Source organism: Cydia fagiglandana, chromosome 10 (genome assembly GCF_963556715.1).
Source record: "Cydia fagiglandana chromosome 10, ilCydFagi1.1, whole genome shotgun sequence".
NCBI lineage: Eukaryota > Metazoa > Arthropoda > Insecta > Lepidoptera > Tortricidae > Cydia > Cydia fagiglandana.
The window spans coordinates 7,621,613-7,644,940 of record NC_085941.1 but is presented as its reverse complement, the minus strand read 5'-3'; the positions used below and the strand labels follow the sequence as shown (position 1 = coordinate 7,644,940).

At 37.3% G+C, this 23,328-nt stretch overlaps 1 long non-coding RNA gene across 1 annotated transcript in view; it reads right to left on the bottom strand.

Annotated features, from left to right (window-relative positions):
- Window positions 1-2,591: 2,591 nt before the first annotated feature.
- LOC134668174 (uncharacterized) overlaps window positions 2,592-23,328 on the bottom strand; it is a 764,384-nt gene continuing 743,647 nt past the window's right edge. Inside the window, exon 3 of the long non-coding RNA XR_010098726.1 lies at window positions 2,592-2,816. This is a non-coding gene — a long non-coding RNA (uncharacterized LOC134668174). The remainder of the gene's footprint in view (window positions 2,817-23,328) is intronic.

Below are 23,328 nucleotides of genomic sequence, written 5' to 3'. Positions count from 1 at the left end.
GCGCGCCCGCAGTCGGCAAGCTAGAACAAACACCGTTCATAATGGAAGCCTCGTGATTAATGCATCGCGCTACTCGGTAGCTTTATTATTAATTTATCGATTGCAACTAACGCTGAAACTCTCCTTAATAGTCGGTAAGTGATTATGATTTATTATGATGTGCTCGCGATGTTGGGCCAACGTTGGCAGAATTGTGGAACTATGTTGGAAGTTAGGTACTGAAAGTTACTAAACTATAATTAATATTTTTTAACTTTAGAAACTTTTGTTGATATTACATATATATCTTTAGGATAATAAATAAATAAGTATAGTCTCATCTTTTAAAATTGGCTTGACTTCGCCACGAAAAGGAAACATTTTTTTATGTATTTCTGTTAGTTGTCAACCAGATAGTGACAACGTCGTTGTATACCACAAACCCTTCGGAAAGCAAATTTCATCAACAGGTAGGTACCTACAAAGGATACGAAACCAAAATTGTGTAAAACAATGCGGGAAATAACAACGGAAGTACCTAACCACAACAATAACGCAAAACCAAATTAAGGATTCCAGCGCGAATATCTCCTGGTGAAAAAGGAGGCTCAAATTACGGTGAGCCGTGATTTGAATTTATTACGAGGAGGCTAATTTTGTTTCGGTGTCTGTGAGACAATATTGTGAGGGATACCTACTTCCTGACTCCCGTCTGACGCTTTTGTGCTTGTATAGAGTAATTCGGATTGTGACAGATTGATGTTTTTGTTTTCCGTCTTGTTATGAAGATACAAAAATTCATTATTTAGACTTAAACGGGACTTTATCGTGTGCATTTGAGTACTAATATTATTTATCCGTCGAGCGAGTTTATGCTACCAGAATTGGTAATTAATTAATGATTAAACGAACTCACCATAAGTGAAGTTCTATCATAATTATCCGAGTTGCTTCGTCGAATAGATTAGAAATAAACACAATGTACTTTTAGTACCTCTGAGGATATGTAGGTAAGGTACGTATCAGTCAGCACCAAATAATTTCTCCTTAAACCGAATTTACTAAAATAAATAGCAAATTTGCTTAAATTATTTAAAGAATTACCCCCAAACGACTTCCCGCAACAGATTCTCTGCAAAACGGAATACGTTGCTCCAACTGTGCGTTCAGAACTAAACAGCCGCACGGCTCTTGTTACTGGCCCCATCCGAGCTATCGCTTTAATCGAACTATTATAAATGTAACCTTGAGATCCGGAAAATTTAAGTTTATTTATTTCTACAAACAGCTCAATAATCCCAAATATAATATCAACAAACAGATAATAGAAATTGCAAGAACCAATAGAAATTACAAAAGTCAATTTGTTCCTTTTAGTTAACTCTCCTTGTCCCCGGATTAAGTTTATTTTTGTAATTCTAAGTATGTTTTTGTTGTACTTTTCTCTCAGTGAAATCAGGATTTAAACTGGTTAATAAAAAAGGAGTACCGTAGAGTTTAGTTAAATTTTAAAATAAGCCTTTATTTTATAGTCCCTATTTTGGGCAGATCGAAGGGAGAGTACAGCCCAGATGGAACCGAGCTATTGGGCTGTTGCCGTATTTATATAGTATTTTACAAGTAATAAAGCACTTTGTAAGTACCTATGTGGTGACGACAAGATTTCAAGGGTTTGTGGCTCACGTTTCACGTTTAAGCTAGCTTAGCTGAAGCGTACCTATACTCGGCAAGCAATGAAAATGGGGCCAGGTAAATGTGGCCGTAACAATAAAAAAGCGGGAATAGGGAAACTCGGAACGAGCACTGTTTATCGGGAAACAAAGGCAGCGAGGCATAAGATATGCATAAAGTACTAAATTAGAAGCCCTTTTTTACTCTGAATTAAATTGTTTATTGTGGCCATTTCGCCGTCTTTAGCAAATTGGACGCGAGATTTTTTTTATGTAAAAATAGAAATTGTAGTTTTCCTTAAATATAAATAAGAACTCGTTTGTACCTTTAATTTGAATACTTGGAGACAAATAGAGATCAAAGTTCCGTTTGGTTGCAATGAAATCTTGAATATGACTTACACCCCGCTGCAAGAAACTCCATGAATAAGGGCTCATTAGACGGTGCGAGAACTCGCATGCGAGTTTCAATACATTGCGGTATATGATTGGTCGGCTAAAATGGATGTAATCTCAACTATAGTCCGAAGTGTAACTATACTCACTTACAAGTTTGTGCGTCATATAAATGAGCCCTAACTGTAGGAATAACTTTAATAAGGAATACACAACTACAGAAAAAAATATGTAAATCATCCGTATTATCTTTTACATTTATTAATACAGTTGAAAAAATAAGATTTGCCAAAAACCGCTGCCATTTCAATATCCGCTGACATTCCAGCAAGTAGGCAATAAAGTCTAGTAGCTCCATAGTACTTTTATTGCTTTTCAATTGACCATAAATCTATATGAATGCAAAAACGAGCGATAAAACTTTAACGATTTGACTTCGATAGCCTTGATCGCTTGTAAAATTTGATGCCTTGCGGGCAAATTACGCCGGTAAATTAACCTTCTAAACGTTCAAAGAATGCTTTAAATAATAACGTGTTGAAATAAAAACCGGACAAGTGCGAGTCGGACTCGCCCACCGAGGGTTCCGTACTTTTTAGTATTTGTTGTTACAGCGGCAACATAAATACATCATCTGTGAAAATTTCAACTGTCTAGCTATCACGGTTCGTGAGATACAGCCTGGTGACAGACGGACGGACGGATGGACAGCGGAGTCTTAGTAATAGGGTCCCGTTTTACCCTTTGGGAACGGAACCCTGAAAACTAATGCTGGGCTTACATGAGTTCAAATGAATTAGGCTTATAGTGATGTACTTACCTACTGTACCTACTGCGGTATACAGCTACAATCTTTAGCATACTGAGGTATGAATACATTCCTCATCATCAATTTAGGTAATTGTTTAATGTTTATTGTTTAGTATTATGTAAAACTGCTAATGCCAATACGAGTAATTATATAGAAGTTGATGATTAGTGTTTATCTCCTAAGCGCTTGGTAAAGCGCTTCGATTTCCGCACTTAGACTGTCAGTACATATTAGGTATCAGGCCAGAGCATTGCCCGCCAGGGGTCTAAACAGCCTAACTCCGTCCAGAAACGCAGAATCCTCTTAAGCGTCTCCACAGGCTTCCTGGAATGATCTTCGTGTGTCCAGGAATTGAGCCCGTTGTTGAGAATTGAACTGTTTTACCGGCCGACAGGCATCCCCTACATAGGCGGCTAAGTATTAAGTCTTATCTTATCTAAAACGAACTACTACGCGCAATTAGGTGCTCCCAAGAGAAATCTACATTTTCCTAATAAATGTCGCTTGTGTACTCGTGCGGTGTGAACCTTACCCACGCCCAATGTTTACAACCAGACCTTATTAATATACTATTTGTAATATTATTATTTAGAACCAAATTGTAAACACCCACGTATCAATTGTAACCACGCGGTCAAATGCGTATGTATAACTTGTTTAATGATAATATACCTAAATAGGTATACTAAATCATACTCAAGCGTCTTGACTCGGATCTAAGCTTAGGTTATGTTCCTTTTTTATCTTTAAATAATGAACCAAGAGGTAAGTAAGTACCTAAATAAGTAGATGTTCCTTTAACCGTACCGCAAACTAAAGAGGAAGACTAAGTTTAGTTGAACCGAATTTATAAATTCTTTCACATATTTATAGTGTAGCTTCGAAGCATTTGAATGGCTGATCCTAAGATTTTTCATGTGAATGTAGAAAATTCCCAACGCACACTTGAATGATTTTGTCCACGCCCTCTCGCTACAATGCGCTGTTAAATGGTCAAAACGTATAACTTAATATGTTTGTAAGTACTCAAATACATTTTGGCTCGTCGGTAATATTGTTAACAGTTGGTATGGGCTCTTCCTTCCTTTATATATTTTTTATAGTCTCCGTTGCTTAGCATCTCGCACGTTGGGTTACACGGGAGGGGTGGGGTGGTCACTGCAAAAGCGTTATTTTGAACGCTTATAAAGCGCCGGCTAGTCGAAACCTCAGGCGTACTAGTATTTCTGTGCGTTCTGCGATTTTAGGACTTTTATTATAGTTTTTTTAGTGAAATTGTATATTGTGAGATAAATAAATCTTATCACAGGGAAATTAGTATATTTTTAGATATTCACCTATGTAAATGTATATAAATACAAATGCATTTATTTAGAATAGAATAGAATATAATCCTTTATTGCGAACCATGGTACATAATAAAGTTGTTACAATAAAAAAGTTTAGAACACATGGCACCCTGGTAGGGCATTGCAAATTAATCTTATGTCTAGTTATTTATGGAACATTTTTTTAAACTAAATACTGTTACGTAACTGTAACAATAAATAATACTGTTAAATAAGATAAATAAAAATCCTAAATAATAACAACTTTATCCTAGCTTATTTCTTGTATTAAGTAAGTCCTAATGTAATTTCATTACATTATTAAGTATATCTGCTTAAGTTAGCCTCTAACTCTAACCTTTACTTAGGTCTGCTTAGGCGTTCGACTTATTTCTGCCGCGTGAGCTGTGAGAATGCGACAAGGGCCTCTGTACACTGTTTTGACAGCCGAAGCACAATTTATGACCGCTCACCGACAGCGATAAAACCGCCTTTGTCACAAGCCAATGTAACACTCGCAGGTTTATGGCCAAATAAATTTCGAACACTATTATTATTCAAATCAGTACTGGACCCACAAAATACAAACACACCTTTTTATCGGCGGTCGTTCATTCACAAAAATATTTTTAGAAAAAAACGCTTGTCCTTATACCCGTATTCTTGATCATGTGTACGTTATTAATAAATTATCGTTAAATTGTTACGACGCTTCTTTCATGCGGGATTAGGCCGGGACTCTTCAGTAGTTAGTTTTTTATCACTTCTTATTAAATAGCATGCTTCACTTCTAACATCTGTTGTCATTATTCAATGTTTTGATTTAGGGTGGCTCATAAAAGTATTTCTGTCATCTAGTAGTCAAAGAAGGGCTGAGAAAATAACGCTAGTAAAAAAACAAAAACGTAACTGAATAAGATTGACCCTGCCGATACTTAACACATTGACGGATGATCTCTTAATGATTGATTATTTCCACAGGCCTTCATATTAATATGGTTTCTAATGTAATCTACAGATATTTTACGGTTGTTGTAGCATTCGATGAAATAAACTATTGTTCAATATGATATGAGCTAGGTAGGTTGTAGTAACTAAAATATGGTTGATTTAGTTTTTGAAAAAAAAAATATGATACCATGAAGTAGAAAACATTTTTACATCTAAAAACTAAGAAGAAATTATGTTTAAACATAATTTAAAAGAAAAAAATCTTTAATTAAACAACAAGCGACTATCTCCTTTTAAAATTTCTCTTGATACACAAAAATTATCTATCTTCTGTTACAGGATGGTGAATGTACAGGGGTTTTGAGCTAGTTAGCATTAAGCAAGAAACAATTAATCCCTTATATTTCGTATACAGGGTGCTGTGTAAAGGTCGCTGCGGGGTGAAGTGGCGGCGAAGTGTCTAGTCTGCAGAATGGAGTGCTCTGAGACAGGTGAGAGCTCGGATCAAAGGGCTCCATTGACCCGCTTGCTGTCAGTTTACATTTCGGGGTGCTATGCTGTTCCATTTATGACACTTTCCAACGTGCCAATCGTTAACGCTCCGTAGCGTATCGTAGGTAGTCATCTCTCTCTATCACTCTTCTCTAATAGTACGACAGTCAGGCGTATTCGGGAAACGAGATAATCACAAGATCTAGAAACGGTATAGAGATCTATTAGATTTACATTAGATATCGACTAGATGTGACTTGGATATCTAAGTCATAACTTGTCGAAATCGTTCAAGAGGACCTCCAGAATCGCGGAAACGTCAAATTTGACATATCTATCTTACAAATATCTTTAAATTATCCATATCGTAACTTGTTGAGATTTAGTAGAGATCTATTTCATTTTCCGAATCGAGCCGAGTGATAGTTTGCGTTTCGTTCGCTACGGAGCGGCTGCGTTAGCACGTTGGCTACGCGCCCAGGCTGCGTAGCCAAGATGCCAATCGCTTACGCTCCGTAGCGATCGAAACGCAACTGTCACTGTCACACTAATATGGAAGGATGATAGAGAGACACAATGCTTTTCGTTGTCGAAGCGATAGCGATTGTAACCTTGGCTAGGCCGTCTGTTCTCACTTTAGTTAAATAGATAGAAACTTTATTCAACTACAGCTTACATGCTTAGTGACACAAATAATTGACAAGAAACTACGAAAAGAAAAACTAACATACTAAATAACACTAAAAAGAGTAATAACGATTTATATGCCTATTGTTAATTTAGTCGAGTGTGTTGTGGTATAGAATAGGCGCTGACTCAGCCTGCTGCGGAGTCCACAGCGCTGATCTTCCGTCAGTATTCTAAATAAATCTTACACTTTAGAACGACCAGTACCTACAGCAAAAAAGCCAAGTGTGTGTAGTTCGAATAACTCACGCTGCGAGATATTGATGTTAGTTTTACCCAATCTTTCTCAGAGATGATTTTGTAGCTTAGGTATACGAGATGAAGTCCCGTTCATATAAATAATAACGTGTAAAAATAGCAAAATTTCTACTCCCATGCCACAAAAATTCTCAGCATTTTCCCTGGTCAAGAGTCCGCGTAACCGCAAGTAACCGCGTTAAACCCAATGTAAGTTGACAAAATTTAGTCATAATAGTCCATGAGGTAGGCTTGCCATACGTCCCGGTACGCCGGGACATGTCCTGGTTTGAAGCATGATGTCCCGGTGTCCCGGCCCATAAGCAAATTGTCCCGGTTTATAAATCATAGTTATTTAGTAGGGGGCATTGAGACAGACAGACGGCCGGACGGGCAACAAAGTGATCCTATATGGGCTCCGTTTTTTTCCTTTTGAAGTACGAAATCCCAAAAATCTACCTACTATTATCTCGAAAAAATTTCGCGCTCGCTTCGCTCGCGTTTTCATTTAGGTACCTACATTATTTGTGACAGTTAAGTTGAAATTTGGTACACATATATTATGTCAATCTATAACCCGAAGACGGACATGTAACGTAAATAAAATGAATTTTAAACATAGGGGGCACTTATTGGGGGGTAAATGAGACAGTTAATAAACAAAGTTTTGCAAACTATATGGTGTTACATATCAAGTGATAGAGCTGTGGGAATCTCAAATATATTGTATTAATAATTTTAAAATTAATAGTTTAGAAGTAATTTAAGTAAATAGTAGGGATGTACCGACTAGTCGCCGACTAGTCGGGAAAGCCGACTATTCGGCCATATTTGTAGTCGGCGATTAGTCGGCGACTAGTCGGCGAAAATGGCCGATTAGTCGGCACTTTCTTAGTGAAAGAATACCATATGTTATATGTGTATTTTACTAAAATAACTATTCAGGATGCAAACGAAAACTTTTGTTGATATAAATAATTGACCGTTTGATCGTTATCGTATGTTGGTGGGCTGGTGTTGTCCTCTACAGGTCGTTCTCAACTGATTCTAGTGTAATTATGTGCAAGTTTGATAGTTAATTTTTTTAATTATTATTCAGTTTTTTTTTTTTTAATGGTAGAGCCATGAGGAACTATGTATTATGTTATTGCAAAATTTAGAGACTTAGACAGAGCACGTTGCTCGTTAAGACGCTGACCACAAGGGGATAGGTTCTTAACTGGCGACTATACGTACGGGAAATACTTAGAGCCTTGGAAATACCTCCTACAAGCTGTACTGGCGGTCTGCTCAGGATCGTAAAATAAAAGAACCAAAGACAGAAATTGAACGAGGATTCTTGTGATAGATCTTTGAATCTGTAGAGAACTCCTTTTAGCCAAGCTAATATGATAAATAGCGCAACCAAAGAAGCAAAACTATTGTTTTCCACCTGAACTTATACGAAACGAATGATCTGGCCGACTAGCCGACTAGTCGGCCGACTAATCGGCCATTCGAGCGCCGATTAGTCGGCTAGTCGGCTAGTCGGCCAAATCAATAGTCGGTACATCACTAGTAAATAGACAAAAAATGACCACTTCCCCTCTTTATCTACGAAACTACTAAAATTAAAAAAAAATACTAAATAGTTCCTTACCTATAGATGACAGAAAAACCTATCAGAAGTATGCAGTCAAGCGTGCGTCGGACTTATTACTTAGTTTTTGATCGTCCCTTACGGGTCTTTTTTAAACATTTCACTCACGTTTCACATCAAAATATACATTGTTGAAAATTGTGTAATGTACGGAACCCTTGGAAGGCGAGTCCGACTCGCACTTGGCCGGTTTTCTTTAAATGTCCCGGTCTGAGCCCCGACACTTATGGCAACCCTAACATGAGGTCATATTTTTTTTTATAACATTATAAAGCCTGGTTTCCAGTGTCCAAATGATCTTTCTGGGCGCAACTCCATTTTTAATTTTTTTTTTAATGGACTGTAACGATACAGCACAGATATTTAAACATTTACTAATCGAGATTTACTTCCCCGAGGTTGGCTCAAGAGGTTTTGGTCACTTTTTATTTAGTATAAGCGTTAATCAAGAAATGAATTTATCCTCGAAGTAAGAGCTGGTGAAGTGTCTAGTCCGCAGACCGGAGTGCTTTGGAGACAGGTGAGAGCTCGGATCAAAGGGCTTCATTGACCCGCTTGCGGTCGCCTGTTAACATTTTGGGGTGCTACTCCATTTACGCGAACTCGATTTGTGTCGATGTATTTAAACACAATAAAAAGTCATTTTTAGGTAATTTCAAATGTATGTAGTTATCGACTGATGTTTCATGTGATGTATTATGATGTTCAGATGAGAAACAATTATTATCATGTCTAGCTTTTGTTTTTCTTTAGCTCTGGGGGTACAATTTAGTTTTTAATAAAAATTATGTTTCATCCTTTCTACAGACATTTTGGTAGCTGGCATTTATGCGATTCTGGAGATACTCTTGAACAATTTCCATAAGATATGACTGAGAGATCCAATTCACATCTAATAGATATCTAACACTATCTGACGTAAAAGTGACACTGGTTGCCCGAATTGAGCTGTAAAAGAGAACTAGTTGAAATCTAAATTATAACGTATCTAATAGAATGGATCTAGTACGTGTCGTCTCTTGTGAATATCTTGAAGTTCGAATAAGTATCTAACCTAAGCATATGTTCAAGATATATGCATATGTACAAAAGGATGGCAGACGTGACACATATTTATAAATTCAGTATTCAGGAAAAACGCACTATGTAAAGTAATCCGTTGATATGCAAGAAACATTCCAGAAATTTATGAGAAACATGGTAGGGGCAAGGAATTACAGGAGACAACACAACAAACTGGGTAAGCCTGGTCGAGTGTTCGACGTCATCCGTCTTTTGTAACTGAGGACCCAGCAAAACTGAAGATGAATTTAATTTGTCGAGAGCTATCCAGCGACAATGGTTTCTTTAAGGGCTAACACGGAATTCGTTTATTTGAACTGAAGTTTATTAATTTTATTATCATTTTGTTTAATAAAATTTTCTACAGACGATATATTCGAATTAGCCTCATACTTAAATCACATGAAACTTGGCATGAACAGTTACGTAGAGTGTATCGCCCTAATTTCTTTGTACATATTAAAATTTCTAGCAAGGAAGACTACAAGATATAGAATATTGTATTTCAATGTTTATGTTAAATTTAATGTTATTTCGTTTTATAATGAAAGCTTAAATAATTTTGATTGTATGGCGGCAACTAGGTTAGCGTGATTATCGTAATAAAAAACCAACACAGCAACCTTGAAATTTTCTAAGAATGAACTATATTTTTAAGTAACGGCTCAATCGAAAATTTCAGTACAAAGGATTACATTTAAAAGACCTTATATCCGCTCTATTAACAGCTGTAAATTAGAATACTTTTAATATAATATACTCTTTTCGGAACGTTACGGAATCCGAATCGATATCGAAATGACTCGTGCTTTATTTCATGCAGTATATCTAAATAATGTAGATTAATCATTTTAACTTAATAAATAAGGACATATTTCAAGAGAGATTATTTTATAAAAAAGGTCCTATTTAGAATAAGGACGATATTTGAATTTTGACTGCAGCAGCGTTTAATTAAGGCCTGCGCAAACCGGCGGAGCGCAGCGCAGATCACTTTAAAATTATCAATGTATTTTCTTCCCTATTTCAATTACCCTCAGGTATAAATTTAAATGCTTTGAGACCTCACGGAGGATTGTTACTCCGCGGCATCGAGGAGCACGCTAAAGGATACCGCGGCGGTAGGCGCCGGCATCCCCCAGCATGCGCCGAGGGCTCTCGAGTGCGCTGGAGTAGCGCCGGGACGACGGGGGAGAACTCGTGCACACTAGTCACTAATCCCTTGTCTTGTGATAGCGTACACGTGGCAGCATGCCGCGGCATCCCCCGGCCTGCGCCGAAGTGCTCCCTGGTGTGCCGGCCGTCAGCGTTCGGACTGGCGGGCGTTCGGTATCGCGGGGGATTTTACCTCGCCGGTGTGCGCTGCGCGGCGTAAATCCTCCTTGGTGATCTGATCTGCGCTCCGCCGGTTTGCGCTGGCCTTTAAAGTGTTAATAATTACGTCAACACAACAATAGATATAAATATATTGTTATGGCGCCGACGCGGGCGATGCCCTTGATAAAAATGGGCGACTGACGTTCAACGTTCCAATCGCGACTGCGATCTGCCGTCAATGCGGTATCGACAGCAATGCAATTTATCAACGAAATGGACAGTGACAACGCCCGCGTCAACGCTGTACACAGCAGTAACGCTGAGGAATTGGTTAAAAATAAATCATTCAACCCAAAAACTATCTTTGCAGCAAAGTAATTAATCGCCATGATGAAAAAAAGATTTGAGTACCTAACTATGAGATTTACTTATCTGACGAGCCAGATGTAATTAAATTAGTAAATATTAAACCTATGTGTAACACGTAAGTATAATAACAACTTACAAATCTTTATTTTTTTTCCTTAAGGCTTAATAACTTACCATTACCAAGCCTGCTTGCTTGCTTTGCTTTGGGGGGTTTGCTTTAGAGTAACTTCGTTAAATTATGTTTTGACTTTTTACTCTCACATATTTGATTTTACTACGTAGTATCAAACGTTATTCTGTCAATAATGTTACCATTTTATTATCAGATTTAAGAATTTTATAACCCAAATAGACGGTTGTAGTTGTGTACTAGGGAACCGGTGGGCGGCGAGTCGCAGTCTGTCGTGGAAAGACATAATATATAAAAAGCGACGTAAGTCTTGGGTGTAACAGTGTTTACGAGGCTTTTTAATATTGGACGCAAGAGTAATGCCACGTTAACGGCTATCTGCACCAAAAGGTTCCGCTCTTATATGATTTAAGATGACAATTAATCAAGCTCTTTACCTACTGTTTAGCTTAAACACGACTCTTTATTAATTTAAATAAATAAAAACTAAAAAAAATCGTTTATTTCAGATTATAGCGTTATTAGTAGGTAAGTATAAACTTATTGTTAACCTTTATTTATATTTAATGTTGAGTCGATTAATCATAATTTGAATGATAACAAAAACTAACATAACTTTGACTCAACTTTGGGCCAACTTTCAGGGTCATAAAATTTGTTTGCGACACGTGTTTGTTAAATAAATTTAAAACATAAGATAGAGATCTCGTTTCCTTGTTTTTGTCACTTAAAGTATTTTTCTGCGTCGATTGCCTTGGTTCACAACACTATCCCTCAGTGATGCCTGCTTTTATATTATCGTGGAAATATCAGATTTCGTGTGTCAGTGTCTACTAGAGATGCAATGGATTGTTGTTTGGCCTGATACCGGATACCGGATATTCGGCCTGCCCATCGGCCGAATATCCGGTATCCGGCCGCCGAATATTCAGCCGGCGGAACTATACCTACATTTCAGTTTTCAGGTGCGCATTGTGCAGATTTTGACCTGTTTCGTAGTGCACGTTCACGCGAACTTATTTCTATTATATGTTCAAAATGAGTGCGCGTGCATGTCTGTGGAATAAGATAAGTTAACGATTATGACCGTGATTGTTTCTTAAATCCAATTTTGTGTACTCCGAAATCAAGCAATGTTACTATCCGGTATCCGGCCGGATAGTAGGTCCCTATCTGGTATATGGCCGGATATTAAAATAATTGCCGGATAGGCCGGATACCGGATAGTAACCGAATATCCGGTACATCTCTAGTGTCTACACAATTTTTGACTGGTCTTCAGGAGGATGCTTTATTCCCTCACTTATTCCCTAGGTAAAAGACACGAGCTGAAGAATGTAACAAAAGCACGTCAGTCAAAAAGAAGAATTTAATATGAACGCAGCTCCCGAGACAATTCCGGGTCAGGTTACAGTTTGGCTTTTCAAATTGCATTATTTCGCCAATGGTATCTCAACATTTTTGAACTTTCCTCGCGGGCAAGGTATGAGGGAACTACAATGTACCTATTGTGTATAATGTGATAAATATTAACTATTTCTTTCTCTACTATTTTTTTGTATATAAACATCATTAAAGTTTAAACCAGCTAATTGTGACGTCAAACGATTCATAATAATGATCAATCATACCGAAGCTTAATTATTTTTGCTAATCAAGGGCTAGGTTAACAGAACACTCAAACGATTCGGTTAAACCGTGGGAAACAAAGTAAATAAGTAACGAAATCGAAGAGCGTAATTTATATCACTCGCCAGAGCGTTCGATTATCTGCGTTTGGAAAGCAGTCGGAATGCCCATTCTGACCAAACCGGCAAAAGGTGCTGCCACGCTCGGTCCAACTGAAAGTCTTCCAATTGACAGCCCTGCGACTGTCAATCTTTACACCAGATAAGTTTTTGCGGCGAGATAAATTGTCAGCGGCTAACGCCCTACTATAATTACACAATATTTCAGTTTCTTTCACCTCAATTATAGCATTTCGCGGCGCCGACAGCTGGGCTTCGTTTCGGGCATTCCACAGTAACCACGCTGCATGCCGCACTGCACTTAAGGAGCAATGCCGTTTTTGCTACCATTTGACTTTCATTCCCAGTGTGAAAGAATTGTTCTTCGATAGACCGTCAAATGATCTTTTAATTTGAAATATTTGGTGATCTGCAAAAGGAAATATTGCAAAACGGGGTATTCTGTCAACTCTAGGCCAAATTTTCAAGGGAATAGTATATGTGACGTTATCTATGAAAATATAAAAGGGACGTTATTGTCGATGGCGCTTACCTACGCCACTACTAATGATGCTCAGATATAAATACAATGCCTCGCGACGCTGTGCGGCGTAAGCGCCATCGACAATAGGTTCCTTTTCATAGATAATGCCCGATATACTGATCAACTTTTTTATGGGACCAACCACGAAATTGCAGAAAAAACTGGCTCTCAAATTATCTTCATACCAAATTTCATATAAATCAGTTTAGCGGTTTAAGTGTAAGAGGTAACAGACATTCAGTCAGATAGACAGAGTTACTACCGGATTTATAATATTAAAAAGAGATAAAATTCATTGTTTGGTAATGCCTTCACATGCGTCGAGCACAAGTCAAACATAAATATAAAATACGGCGGCATTATTGTAAAACTGATTTGCAATCATATTCATTTAGAAAATAAATACGTTTGAAAATAAATAAATATGCTTTTTTGTCATATTTTATTGAGAAGAAACAACCAAATTCGTTTGTAAAGCGTAAGTAGCCAATCACAAATTAAAAACTGGTCAAGTGCGAGTCGGACTCGCGTTTCAAGGGTTCCGTACACACAATTTTCAAAAAATTTTTTGTACGTGTAACGTGACGTGAGTGAAACGCCTTGAAAAACCCGAATGAGTCAATCAAGTTTTCAACACATGTAACATGAAGTTTTCTGGCGTGGTGGCTTATATCTCTGCAAATATGCAAAGTAGCTTTTAGATAGGAAATTAAATGCCGAACAATAGTACAAGTGTCTAAATGCGAAGACTGAAGACCGAGCTCCGCGTAGGACTGAAACTCGGAGCGTCCAATGGGTCGCGCTACTCGCACTTCCTACAACTTCCGCAAGTGTTTTAAAAGCGAAGGCCGAAGAGAGATAATACCTACAGGGTGGCCAAAAAATAAGTACATTCCCGTAACCAGGGAGGTATTGGGATTATACCTACCTACTGAGCAACATTTACTATGGGACCCGAAATCGCGATAAGAAATGTATCCTCCCATAGAAAACGGACCAGTCAAAAGTTTTGACTTTTGACTCAAAACGTATGAAACAGCCAAATTTTTCTTTACGATTTCGGGGTTGCACGTCGGCAACGGAAATACACTTAGTTTATTTTTTGGCCACCATGTATAGTGCTTTTTAAAACACGTGACAATACCTAGTAACCTAATGAATCAGTACTACAAGTAACATTGCGGCTGTGTGCCAGATACAGCTTAGTCGCATTTTTTATCTTAAGTCCGACTCACGCTTGAAGCTAAAGGCACGTCTCTTCGGGACGCTTCGGGTCTTCGACCTTATGCGGATTTCGGCCTAGGGCCTTCGCAATAGCTGTCTAGAACTCTAATACATCACGTTTCACTTAAACCATTGCGGCTGTGTCCCTAAAAAACCTAAACCGCATTTTTGTTCTTAAATCCGACTCACGCTTGATTCTAGATTTCTAATAGGTTTTCCTGTCATCTTTAGGAAAAGGACTATTTTGTGTATTTTTTTCAGAGTTTTAGACTTAGTAGTTTCGGAGATAGAGGGGGGGAATGGTCATTTTTTGTCTATTTTCTTGAATAACTTCTAGAATTTTTATCGTAAATTTATAAAAAAAATATATTTGAGATTCTCACAATGAGCTCTTTCGTTTGATATGTAACACAACATAGTTTGCAAAACTTTGATTTTTAATTTTATGGTTTACCCCCCAAAAGTAGCCCCTATGTTTAAAATTCATTTGTTGACGTTACATATCCGTCTTTGGGTCACGGACTTACATATGTGTACCAAATTTCAACTAAATTGGTCTAGTAGTTTCGGAGCAAATTGGCTGTGACAGACGGACGGACAGACAGACGCACGAGTGATCCTATAAGGGTTCCGTTTTTTCTTTTTGAGGTACGGAACCCTAAAAACAACTCACAAACGAAGAAACAAAAGTTCCACGCTACCCGCGGCAACATCAAAAGCTCAGGCGCACGTCACGCGGCATCAGCGCTGACAGATCGACATTTGAGCGAAAATTAACCCCCATCCTCGAAACCAAACTGACACACTCGATAAGTAAAAGCACATCAATTTAAACCTTCACTTGTTTGAGGTTGAGTTTATATTTGCAATAAAATTTAATTGTTTTTTTTTATTGAGAGTCCAGGGAAAAAAGTGCACGTACAAAGACCGGCTGCCTGCGTGCGCGCACATAATTAGTGACTCGTACTGAATAGACTTGATTGTTCATTGCGATATAGTTGTAAACCAACTCGTTGTTTCTAAAGTTCGAATGCGGAATTGATCTGATGTGTGTTTTCAAAACTAAAGATTTTCATAAGACGTGTTAATATTGGCTCAAATAATAAAAAAATATTACGTTTAAATCGAAATACATATAAATATTTACACTCAAGAGATTCAACTGCAGAAAACTATAAATAGTTACCTACACCTATAAGCAATAGAGAAATGTGTAAAGTTAGTTGTATGAAATTCGAAAAAACAGATCCACATTTTAATTTGGAATAGAGACTTAACGTGCTTGTTGCTAGGCCTACTTGAATACAGAATGTTTTGACTTGTCTTGAATTTAATACCTAAATCTAAACGCAAAAAACTGTACATGAACTAATCTTAAACGAACCTGTTTCTAATTTAGTTTTATATATAAATTTAATATGCCTACAAAGTAGCAGTAATAGTAGTATATTTTAAGATATATGTCACTTTAAGTATTAAACTATTTTCATCGATTGTAAATTAAATGTAAATGTAAATAACAAATGACCGTATAATTTCTAAATTGAGTATGATAACACGGAGAATGGCTTTAAAATGAGGTGCTAGAGGCTGCTAGGGACGTGTTAAATATGTCTGTATTATGTAAAACAGTATGTATGAGACTGTTAAACCAGTTGTTGCACTTAAGTTATGCGAAAATATTGCAACGGAAACTCGCCACAGTGCTTATCATCGAATACCATTTCAAGGAAGATAACGGACAATAAAACCCTGCTTGGGAACGTAAAAAGTCATGTCTGCACTGCGATTGTCACATAATTTTAAGAATTTACATAAGCACAATACTTGTTCCAGAATTAGACTTATTTTAATAAAATAATGACTCCCACGCACCTTCCTCGATTCGCGGCGCAATTGCTTTTAATATTACATTGACCAGCTAAATGCGACCTACGTCTCCTTGTAGCTTTTATATTTTTAAATTAATAAGGCCCACTTGCACCATCTCACTAACCCGGGATTAAGCGGTTAAATCTAATAACCTAATCTCAAATTGTACTGGTAACCATGGTAACTCCAGGTTTAACCGGTTATCCCCGGGTTAGCAGAATAGTGCAAGTGGGCCTAAGGGTGCTGGTATGTGTGAGTCAGGGGTCAGGGGCTGCTGGTCGGTGCCCGCGGCCCACGCGTACTGCTTTATTGGTCGGAATTGCTCCTAAACGCTACCAATGAGACGTTTGTTGTTGTATATTTACGGCACTTTAAGTTCTGCGCGGTAAAAGGCCGCATCGACGCAGTAAAGTGCCAGATATATGGGGGTCTAAGCCTTGCAACGATTCACTCACAAAATCGGACTGAATTATTTAAAAAAGTTCTTTTATTCCTTAATTAGAAGTGGGCCATGTTTAGATTACATTACGCTCAAAATATTATGTATTTTTACTGAGCCCGTTAAAAGCTCGCTGCAAATGAACAAAAAAAGCTATATTAATAAAAACGGCCCCTACTCCATGAACTTCGGCCTACTTACTTTACGAGGGAGAGTGTACTGTCTCTTCCGAAAATCGTTTTTTCCATATTGATATTTTTGCCATTCGCAATTTTTACCATTTTACTTTTTCTCGATCGCATCCTTTTCCGAAATCATATTTAACCATTCGCATATTTTCCCATTATTTTAATTTTCCAATATCTTAATTTTCTAATAGGTTTTCCAACCATTCGCATAATTTCCCGAATTTAGCGAAGCGAGGAGGAGTGTGTTAGATGAACTGCGAGAAAAACAGTGCGCGAAGCCGAGCGAGCGAAGTGAGCGTGCCGCGGCAGCGGCCGGCGAGCGCCAGAACCGACTAATTATATTGTACGATATTTATTTACAAAAAGAAGTTATTTTTAGTGAGTCTCTCGTATATTATAATAAGAATACATATCCAAATTATGCGAATGGTTAGAAAACATATTAGGAAAATAAGCTACTGGAAAATAAAATTAATGGGAAAATATGCGAATGGTTAGAAATGCTTCCGGAAAAGGATGCTATCGAGAAAAAGTAAAATGGTAAAAATTGCGAATGACAAATATATCAATATGGAAAAAACGATTCTCGGAAGAGACAGTACACACTCTTACGAGGTGCAGAATAAAACTCATTAAGTACACTTTATTATTATTTAAAAGATTTGCTGATTTTTTCTAAATTCATCCAAAAAATACGGATAATAGAAGCCAAACAATTTTCAATAAAAATACTACCTAAACTTACTCTTAATCTTATCAATAATAACAAATGTTTTATTTCGAAAAAGTCTGCCAGATTTAATCAAGATACCTTTTTACAGAAAATAAACTTCACTGCCATATTTAAACATTTTGTATGCGGAGGACTCATTTCCTGTATACAATTTCTTTCTTCTTTGTCGTCACACTCTAGCCAGAGTGGTCGTGGTCGTCATACCAGGGCCGGTGGCAAGCTTCATAATCCGTCGCCATTCTTCCCTTACTGTAGCCCTTCTTGTACATTCATGGAGTGTTCCATTGAGTACATTTTTGACTAGGTCTGATCTGAACAAGCTTTGGTGAATTTGCAGTAACTTGTACTACAAGTCTTTCACAGATGTATATTCTCGACGTGTAAATAATATGTCCAAAAAAAGTTAATGAACTAACTTTTGCGAATTCAGTCGTATTTTTTTGGTCGCAAAGACCACGCGAAGTCGCCCGTCTGTATAGTTAATTATACGTAAAGTAAAGCGCGGCCTAACATTATCACTACCAAGAGTAGATAACCGGGGCAAATTTAGCGTGGTCGTATCCTAATCATATTATTAAATATGAAATGAAGGACTTAAAAGGATGAATTTTAATACACAGTATTAACATCCATCCTTGTTTAGATTGCTCATAAAAACATCATCGATGAAGCTACTTCATACGCACCGGATCCCATCTTCTGTTTACCTCCAGTAGATAAAAAGAGCATATTAAAATTTATTAGGGCTCGGCTCGTCATGGAAATAAACAAACGAAGGGATGTTAATGTGAAACTATTTGATCTTCAACGCGGGCTTCAGGGTATTTTGTTTGTTCACAGCATATTTTTGGGGGTGCTTTTGACAGTCGCCAGGCAAAACATGTTTACTAAGTCTTTTTTATCGAATATTTTAAGAGAAAGTTAGGTAAGTTAAGGTAAGTACGTAAGGTACAGCTCGGCGAAAATTATTTGCTATTTTTTGCAGGCATTTTTCGAATCATCGATTGCATACGTCCCGTATTGTAAATTTTGTGAAAATCGCGAGAGTCGTTTTTGAGAAATTATCAAAAAAAAAATGCAAATGTATCTGACAAAATATGATAGATTAATTGCCGCTACTAACTGAAGCAAGTATATTTCGGTTTAATTCAAACATAACAAATAATATTTAATATTATGGAGTACGCTGTGATTTAACCATTACGAAATAGGATTCTTCTTAGGGTATGATGTTATATTCTTTAATTTTTTTGTGAATTACGGCGTACAAGTAACCTGATTACTGGATATTCAAACAATGTAATTTATTCGAGTCTGTGTTTAATAAATGAAAATTATAGTAATACATGTAAGAATAATATATCCCTCGAAATCCAATTTCACGCTTCTCCTGTGCTCATATAATTAAAATGGTACATCGTTTTTACGGTAATATTTTCTCTGTTTGCATAAAACCCCTACTTAGGAACCTTAAAAAAACCCACCCTCGACATACTTTGTTTATACGGGGAACATTTTTTGAGTATGTACAGTCGCCATCAGATATATCGGAGCGGTCAAGGTGTTCACAATATCTGAACACGCACTCTAGCGCCTTGACAATAGAGGCGTGTTCAGATATTTGTGAGCGCCTTGGCCGCTGCGATATATCTGATGGCGACTGTACTTTAGATATGTTCTGCTAGGGCTCCGTCAGTGTTTGCACAATTTAGTGTGTTTATTATTCAAGTATTTGCACACTACATGTGTAGGAAGCGAAGCGCCTACTTTAAAAGCTTTTCGCGACACGGAGTTATGCACGCGGCATTGTCACAAACATGTGAGGGAACGGGGTGAATATAAATATATGGACTAGATGTTTTTAAATGAATAATATAGGACAATTTTACACAGATCGATCTAGTCCCACAGTAAGCTGAAAAAGGCTTGTGTTGCAGGTACTAGACGACGATGTATGTAATATACACAAATATATTAATACTTATATACATAGAATACATCCATAACTCAGGAACTAATATTTGTGATGAACACATAAATAAATGCCGTAGAATTCGAACCCGGGACCTCCTGGTTCGTAGGCAGGGTCACTACACTACCGACTAGGCTAGGAGGCCGTTAAATATAATTTGTTTTTGTTTTTCAAATCTAATAAGTTTTTGGCAAAAATTTCATTTTTGGTACGAGCTTTTATCGCCGACTGTACTTTTTTTTCCACAGGCAACTAATACTAATCGAGACAATTCTAAAAATCCCAAACACAATTAGGTTTCGTTGTTTTATCACAGAGTTCCTATGGCCACCTCCGGTCTCCATCATCAGATCAGCTCGATGACACCATAATATTGCATTGTCACCCGACTTACGTATGTATGCAAAATATCAGCTCAATCGGAAACCGCGAAGTGGATCAAATTTAACTTGCAAGATTTGATTACACACAGACAGACAGACAGACAGACAACGGTCAGGTGAAACTAAATAAAAGCTAGAAAAAATGCAGTTCTGTCAAACAGTATTATTACTATCTACCCATAAACATACAATTTCAATAGAACATAAAGGAAGTTGATGATCCTAGAATATTTTTATCACCGCCTTAGTTGACCGTAAAACTATCCCAAGACTAAAATTTAAAATCGCGCCATTGCGACTCTAGAATAATTCGCTTCAGGCTTATTTGCTCTGAGAAAGTCTGGAATAAAATGTATGGATCCAAGTATTCATAAAACAGGATTCGGGCCAATAAAAAATGAATAAAAGAAGTAGGCAAATATGTTAGAATAACCTAACCTTAGCTAATATTTTTGCGACTCGTGACTATTTTTATTGCATTGTAACTGATATGATAACTAAAAATTTTGCTTTAAATGCAAACTTTACGTACCTACAAACTTATACCTCTATTACAAACGCTGTATAATTATGAAGCCAGTGGACGAAAGTCAACCCTATCTTTACTTAAAGTGTTTTCTGACATTAATTGCTCGTAACAAACGCCCACACGTCTGAAACTAACAAACCACGAAACTAAAGCCGCGTGACACATTTGACCGCAAAAAATCGCTTCGCGTGTTGATTGAGAACGGGCGTATTCAATAATCCATTAAAGCGGAGCTCGAGTTTTGACAGATGACGTGCGAGGTTGACGTCGTATGACTGATGCGCGACCTGGCGCGCCGCTAGTGGGAGCGGCGAAGCGGTAGCGATGTGCCGTTCTCGAAATTTTCCCGAGAACAGAGAATCGGAAAATTTCTAGATATTTAGAGTTTTACCTTTTCGTCGCAAAAGCGATGAATTCTTTTGTTTAATCACTTAGTGTAGGAGATAAGACAAATACCAAGGAAGCTTAAAATCAAATACTTGGCACCATTCATAGGAATATAAAAAAAATAATACCAATTGATTAAAAAACCAGGAGTGAAATTGTCCAAACAAGTTATTGAGGCAAAAGGTATAATCTTAACAAAAGTACATATATCATTCCATAAAAAAATAAGATTGTTCATAGTTTATTTATGCTTATAAGAGAACGTTCTCGAGAAAGTTGGAAATATTCCGGAAATTTCTTCGAAAAGGAATTCTCAGAAACGAGAACGTTCTCATCAGCAGCTAGCGGTAGCGGAGAATGTGACGTCGATTCTATTTTAACATGTTATGGTTTTGGCATGACCTTGACGTTCGACTTGGTGATTGGCGCGCATCTCACGCTCGACTTTCACATCATTTTGCATGCACCAATCAGCGTGAGCGATCTTCAAAACCATAACAAATGGATAAATCTGAATCATGCTCCGTGTCTCATTCAGAGATGTGATGCATAATTATTTTCCATCGTATTTTAACGGAAACGTACGAGTGTCTTGCTATTTCAGTTAGACTCGGTACAAAAAGTACTGAGGTTGACTGAAGTAGCATGAGCGATAAAAAATAACCCGTTATTAGTACAAAATGGCGCTGTGAAACAGGTTAACCAATTTTTATCAACAAGAGTTAGTTTCATTACTTTAAGAAGTTTTACGAACCCCCAGTTTCCCGAGAGGACTCGTTATCACAAAACCACATTTTACGACGAGTTCGGCTTAAGGTGTAGAATGTTTCCAGAAGAAAAACTATCGTAACTCAAAAACTACCGAGTTTGTGTGTTCTAAACTTCCGCATTATCACTACCGCGCCAACAGCAAAGAGATTAACCATGTATCTTGTATAAGCACCGAAGTATTCCAAAACTGGAAGAGTTCTATTTCATACTTTACCAGTTTACCTTACTTGGGTGCTGTACAGCGTACGATACTGCTAAACTTCGCCTGTATTCTAAACTATCATCTCACAATTTTAAAAGGTTATTTCTAGCAAAGTAACGACTAAGGTATGGTCATTTTTTTGAGTGAGCATATGGATATGGAATCTGTATTTCAAGTTTAAAAAAATTGACAATTTACACAGTATTTATTTTGATTGGAATTATTTTGCACGTCACGTCACATACCTACAGGTTAAAGGGTTTGATTGACTTTAATCGTCCCATAGTCTATATAAAATATGGTCTTCTCTTTCCAGAGTGACACAAGCCTACGTCACAATAACATTGTCACTTCATATAGCGCTGTCGCATGATGACGCAGGCTTGTGTCAGTCACGTGACCACGAAAAGACGGGAAGAGAGTACCAGGCGGAGTATACCATGAACCGTCCTGTTTAATTTGTCTCCGTTGTCGAGTATTTTTTATTATCTTATTACATAGTTTTTTAATAATTTTTTTAAATGTTTCATGACTCAAAAAAAAATAGAAAAGGAACTTAAAATTTGTTTAATCCTTTAACAGTCAAGATTTAAAGTAAACACGATTCAAGGCTTATCGCCTCTTTAAAGTCACCTCGTGAAAGATAATATTAGTCGTAAATGTAGCATAATACACGTTAGACTTCTTAACATAATATAACAACTGCAAGCATTATGTAACCTACACATAATTCTATAATCTATTCCCCCATTCAAAACAATAACATGTTTGATGTCACTTAAATCATTGGGGAACTGGTTGTCAACGCGAACCGTTAATACACCTTACACGTATTTAGCGACGCGGCAACCAATATGGGCCGTCCCAGACCATGTACGAACGATCGAGTTACAGCGAGCGCGGAAAATGCACCATTTACCATACAATAAGCGGTGGGCGTCACATATAATGTTCAGTTGACTACACTAACAGTACAGGAACAGAGGTAACTTGTAGCAAAATACCATGTATGTACAGTCAGCGTCATATATAGTAGGTAGCATCCAAAGTATTCAAATTATCGAGTGTACCGAACTACTGTTTGAATACTTTGGATGCGAGAATACTACGAGTATATGACGCTGACTGTAGTTTGTTTTGTTGTGACTAGTGAATGATTGAAAATGTAAAATAAAATTAGCGGGCGGACAAATATAATTTTTAATTAATGTACAGTTTTGGAGTTCTTCAAATAGGTACATAAAAACATAAAGGACCTGTAAAATGGTAGGAGTATGACTTGTCTTGTG